The sequence below is a fragment of the Tamandua tetradactyla genome, chromosome 7 (assembly GCF_023851605.1).
Source record: "Tamandua tetradactyla isolate mTamTet1 chromosome 7, mTamTet1.pri, whole genome shotgun sequence".
Lineage (NCBI taxonomy): Eukaryota > Metazoa > Chordata > Mammalia > Pilosa > Myrmecophagidae > Tamandua > Tamandua tetradactyla.
This window is the reverse complement of record NC_135333.1, coordinates 64,139,858-64,145,465: the sequence shown is the minus strand read 5'-3', so window position 1 is coordinate 64,145,465 and position 5,608 is coordinate 64,139,858. Positions and strand designations below refer to the sequence as shown.

At 40.1% G+C, this 5,608-nt stretch overlaps 1 pseudogene; it reads left to right on the top strand.

Annotated features, from left to right (window-relative positions):
• Window positions 1–4,383: 4,383 nt before the first annotated feature.
• LOC143690471 (large ribosomal subunit protein eL34 pseudogene) lies at window positions 4,384–4,836 on the top strand (annotated as a pseudogene).
• The last annotated feature ends 772 nt before the right edge of the window (window positions 4,837–5,608 follow it).

The following is a 5,608-nucleotide window of genomic DNA, read 5'->3' as shown; positions in this document are numbered from 1 at the left end:
GAATATTATGCAGCATTTAGACAAGATGATGTCCCAAAACATATGACAATGTGAATGAACCTTGAGGACAAAATGCTGAGTGAAAAAGTCAGGCACAAAAGGACAGAAATTACATGATTCCATTATTATGATTCTGATAAAGCCATCAGTGTTTTGGAGCAGCTAGAAGGAAAAATCTGAGTTGAGGGCATGGTGGCCCATGACAAACTCAATTTTCTGTAGCTACTTATTGAAGTGTGCTTTGAAAAGTATTGCTTTTTTTCCTTTCTTTTCTTTGTATATACATGTTATATTTTACACTAAAAAAATGGTTTAAAAATTTTACAAACTTGCCTGAACCTCTGAATGTAAATAAGCATGTTTTCTGTAGTGGAGAGTAGCTCTAGGCATTCAAAAGCATGTTCTTAATCCATTTTCCTGTGGGTGTGAACTTATGTAAATAGGACCCTTTGAAGGTGTTAATATTAGTTAAGATATGGCCAAAAAAAGTCAGGGTAGATCTTAATCCATATTACTAGAGGCCTTATAAAGAGAAGGAATGAGAAGCCAGAAGTCAGAGAAAGACACAGGGAGGAGCAAAAGGCTGGAAGTCAGTGGACACTAGAAGAGCAGACACATGGAGAGAGAGATCACCATGTAAGGGAGACGGAGAAGCAATCCAAGGAACCCCAAGGATTGAGGATTGCTTTTGGACTTCTTGACTCTGAAACCATGAGACAACAAATGCTTGTTGTTTAAGTGGAAAAAAAACAACAACATAGAACTGTACAACATGAAGAAGGCACCCTAATGTATACTATGGATTATTGGTAATAATATAATTATAATAACATTATTTCATCAATTGTAATAAAGGAATCACACTAATGAAAAATATTAATAATTATGGGAAACTGTAGGGGGATGTGGTCTAAAGGGACTCTGTACTTTGCACATGATTTTTCTGTAAACCTACAATTGTAATAAAAAAATTTTAAACAAAAAATCCCCACCAAAAACAAAAAACAGTATGAATTTCATTTAATGTAATTATACAGATTTGTCAGAGGCTATACAAGACCTTTTGCATCAAAAGAAAACTTTTGGGTTTGCCTAAAAATGGAGGAAAAATAAACAACATAATAGCCAAAATTTGAAATATTTAGTAATGTCAGTTATCGCATGAAAAATCAGAATTTAAAATGCAAACTCACTTTCTTAAAAATTAGTAGTGGGGAGGAAGCATATTGCAATAATATATATATGAAACATTTATTTCCTAGGAAATCCTTGCACTGAAGATCAGTGTAAAGCATGAAAAAAATCAGGATTTTTTGCAGTGTCTGCAGAAACCCCAATAAAGGTTGGTGCAAAAGATCTTATGAAAAGATCTATCAGTGTCATCTGCTTTGCATTTCCTCTAAAATTTTCTCTTTTGGCCTATATGTAATAAGTCAGTAATAAATGTCCTTTTTAATCCATGAAATTATGCAAATTTTCACCATATAAAATAGTCTCTGGCTAAGTTATTCTTGGTCCAGTCCTATGATTCTTACTGACCTCTCCACACCATGCTAGTTGGGCTACCAAGGCTTATTGTCATACATGCAGCAGAGCTGATTGTACTGTTTCCATTCACTACATACAGGAACAGAAGAAAGGAGATAACTACTGTGTCATTATCCAGAAAAAATTGGGGGCCTGAGCTAAATATTGAGAATAGAAAGAGAGGGACAGATAAGGGAAACATTTAAGAGTAGAATGCATAGAGGATAGCAACATTATTTACATTAGCCAAAAGGTGGAAGCAACACAAGTGTCTATCAACAGATGAATGTATAAACAAAATATGGTATATACATACATACATATATATATATATACACACATGGAATATTAGCCTTAAAAAGGAATGAGCCTAGCTATATGTTACGACATCAATGAACCTTGAAGATACCATGTTGAGTGAAATAAACCAGAACAAAAGGACAGATATGGTATTATTTCATTTATATAAAATAGCTAGTATATGCAAATTCATAGAGACAAAGTAGATTACAAGTTATGGGATGGGGAAATGTGGAGTTATTGCTTAATGGGTACAGTTTCTATTTGGAATGATGGTGAAGTTTTGGTAATGGATGGTGGTGATGGTAGCACAATATTGTGAATATAATTAATACCACTGAACTGCATACTTACTTGAAAGTGACTAAAAAGGGAAGTTTTGTGTTGTATATGTTGCCACAATTTTTATTTAATTTAAGTGAAATACACATATGCTTTACAAAAACTCACCCAAAAAAGCCTTCATACAGAATTTAGGTAGGTTTTTTCCTTCTCTAGTACCAAAAAAGTTCATACTTTTCAAGTTAATCTGTAGTAACAGAAAGCAGAGCAGTGGCTGTCTAAGGCCAGGTTCCCTCCCTCCTGGAGGGAGGAATGGGCCATAAAGAGACATTTAGGAGGCTTTAGGTGGGTGTCGGCAATGTTCTGTATCTTGACTCTGATGGTGGTTTCATGAATGTAGACATCTGTCCAAATTTATCAAATTTCACACTTTAAATATGTGCAGTTTATTCAATGTAAATTAATCTAAATAAAGTTGTGACTTTTAAAACTCAAAAAGAAAAGAAAAGAAAAAAATAGCAGAATGGGTAGGACCTGTGATGGGTGGGATGTGAAGGTGAGGGAAGAATGAAGGATTGTTCTCTAATTCCAAAGTTTCTGGCTCAGGGAGCCCTGTGTGTAGTGATAGGGATTCAGCACGCATGAGAAACAGTGTGTATGGATATGTTCAAAGGGGTTTAGGGCTTTGGAGGTCAGGAGAGAAGTCAGGATTAAAGATAAATATTTAGAATGATTAGCATTTAGAGGATAATTACAACCATTGCTCTAAACCATGAATGTGGATGAGATCAGAGAAGAAAAACATAGATAATAAGAAAAGGACCAAGAAAGATGAGTAGCCAACCAATGGAACATGAAATATAATTATTTTAATAACATGATAATAGTGTTGTGGACACCCAGAGGAATGAGAGTTTCAAGCAGTAAACAGTTGGTAGCAGTGTCAAATGCCACTTTGTGCATTTTTTCTGCACATTTCTAGTGAGGTAAATTAGAATAGAGATTAGACCATTGGATAGGATTTGGCATATTTGGTAGCAGGTAAATTTAGAGCACTTTCAGTGAACTGGAAATGGAAGATGGTCTAGAGTAGGTTGAGGGATGAGGGAAGGAGGCAGATAGGAAGTAGCTTTAGAGTTGATAAAACCAATGACAAGAGGAAGATGACAGAATAGGATAGGCTGACATCACATCTGCTCTGTGGAACAACTGGAGAAAGGACTGAGATGACCAGGACAGAGGTTCCAGGGTACAGGTGACCAAAGAGGGACTTCTACATTATGCAAGGAGGACCTGTATGAAAAAGAATAGAAATTACGTTTGAGAGGATGGGGTGAGTTTATCCAGTCATGACTGCATCTGAGGCAAGTTGCAACACACAGGCTGGAGCGGGTGCTGAAGGAGCAGTGTACTCCCACTCTCCAACTTCCATACCAACCTGAGAGATCTTTCTCCTTAACTCCGCAGCCGGGAGTTCCCCTGTGAGAACCTAGAAACCAGCAAACTTGATTTACATTTACACAGAGACCTTGATGCTGGAGCATAGTGCCTGTCCCCCACCCCTGGGGCAGGCCACTGTGGGTGCCTGATTTTGATGGAGACTTGGGGAGAGGAAAGGAGGATGCGGAACAGAGCCAATCTGACAATTGGCTGGTGAAAAAAGTATTCTGGGACCTGCTGCCTCTATCCTTTCTCTATGGAGGCCCAGAGCACTCCCAGCATGCCTGGTTGGAGAGGCAGGGAGGAAGTAGGGAGCTATGCTGTGCTGCCAGGCACTCCCAGGCTGGCTGTGGACAGAGGAACTTGAAACTCTCAGCCCCATAGCAGAAGATGATTTCAAGTGGGAGCCTAGGAATCATCAGACCCACTATGCCCACAAGTATATTCTCTGCTGAGGTGGACACTGCCAAACACCCACCCCTGGGGTTGGTGGCTCTCAGTACACACCAGAACCATGGCTTTGACTGTATTTGCACCTGGTCTTGATCATGCCCATCCTCCTGACAGAGTTAGGGAGAGGTGGGCCTGAAGGGAAGGAGAGGCTCAAGAGTGCCAACTGCTGGGAAGACAAGGAAAATGCAGTCTGGCAAACTGCCCTTCTCCCTAGCTTTTAATAGATTTTCGATTACAGTTGCACCTCCTACATGAGGCTCTGGCTTTAGTTTGGCGGGGAATTACTGACAAACCAAGCACAATCTTAGATGAGCAAGGGAAATCAACTTTCAAAATAACCTTATCAAGATAATCAAATGCCATCCTTTTCCTCTTCCAAGTATGGTACTTAGAGGTACTTATGTGGTCCAGCATTTGCTGTACCATTGTAGGCTATCTGACAATACTGCTTCTGATAAAACTAGGCTGTCCCAGACTCCTGGTAATAGAATTGTTTACCTTTATACAAAAGGTTGGGAAAGCACCAAAATCTGCATGTGGTGTGTGCCCAGGCTGACTTTGGGGTTTTTGTGATGTGAGGCCTAAAGTGCTTATGGAGTTATCTAAAACCAAAAAAAATATCAGCAGAGCCTATGGTGGTTCCATGTGTGCTAAATGTGTCCATGACAGGACAAAGCGTGCTTTCCTGATTGAGGAGCAGAAAGCCATTATGAAAGTGTTGAAGGCACGAGAACAGAGTCAGAAAGCTAAATTTAAAAAATATGAAGATTTTTGAATAATAAAAATCAAAGACTTGAAAAAAAAAGATAATTAAAGGCCAAGACACCAACAAAAAATAATTAAGCTTCCAAAGATGCAAGAAAATTTGACCAAGCCAAATGAACAAATTAAAACACCAGAAGAGATGCAGAATTCAGAACAACTGATCAAAGTTGTTCTACAAATCTCCTAAATAACTTCAATGGTTTGGCTAAAGATATAAGGATATCAAGAAGACACTAGAAAAGCATAAAAAAGAATTTGAAAGAATAAATAGGAAAATAGCAGATCTTATGGAAATGAAAGATATTTCAGATCATAATAAAAATATATGAGAGATTACGGCCACTGTGAGGGCGGCCGCGGCAAGCACATTCCAGCACTACAATATAAATATCTTAAATGAATATGTGCAGAGGGGGCCAAGATGGCGGCTTAGTAAGGTACGTGCGTCTTAGTTCGTCCTCCTCCAAAGCAACTACTAGGTGAACTGAAACAGTGCAGAACAACTCCTGGGGCTACAGCAGGGAATGGACACACAGCATACCCCACTCTGGACTGGCTAGTCTGACTGTGAGACTCGGCTGCGGTGAGATCACTGAACGGCGAGCGATTTCCCGAGCAGCGGCAGCTGCGGCGGCCGGAGCTATTCCCTCCCTCCTTCCCGGGCCGGCTGAGAGTCTCGGAGAGGCAAGTTTCCCAAGCTGAGGTGGCCGGCGCCCCTCTTTTGCGGGCGGCTTCGAGTCTCGGTTTCGAGTGCGTGGCTACGAGTCTCGGATCAGAGGGCTATCCAAGCCGCGGTGGCCACCCCCTGCGGGCGGCTTCCTGGTCCGGTGGGGAATTCCCC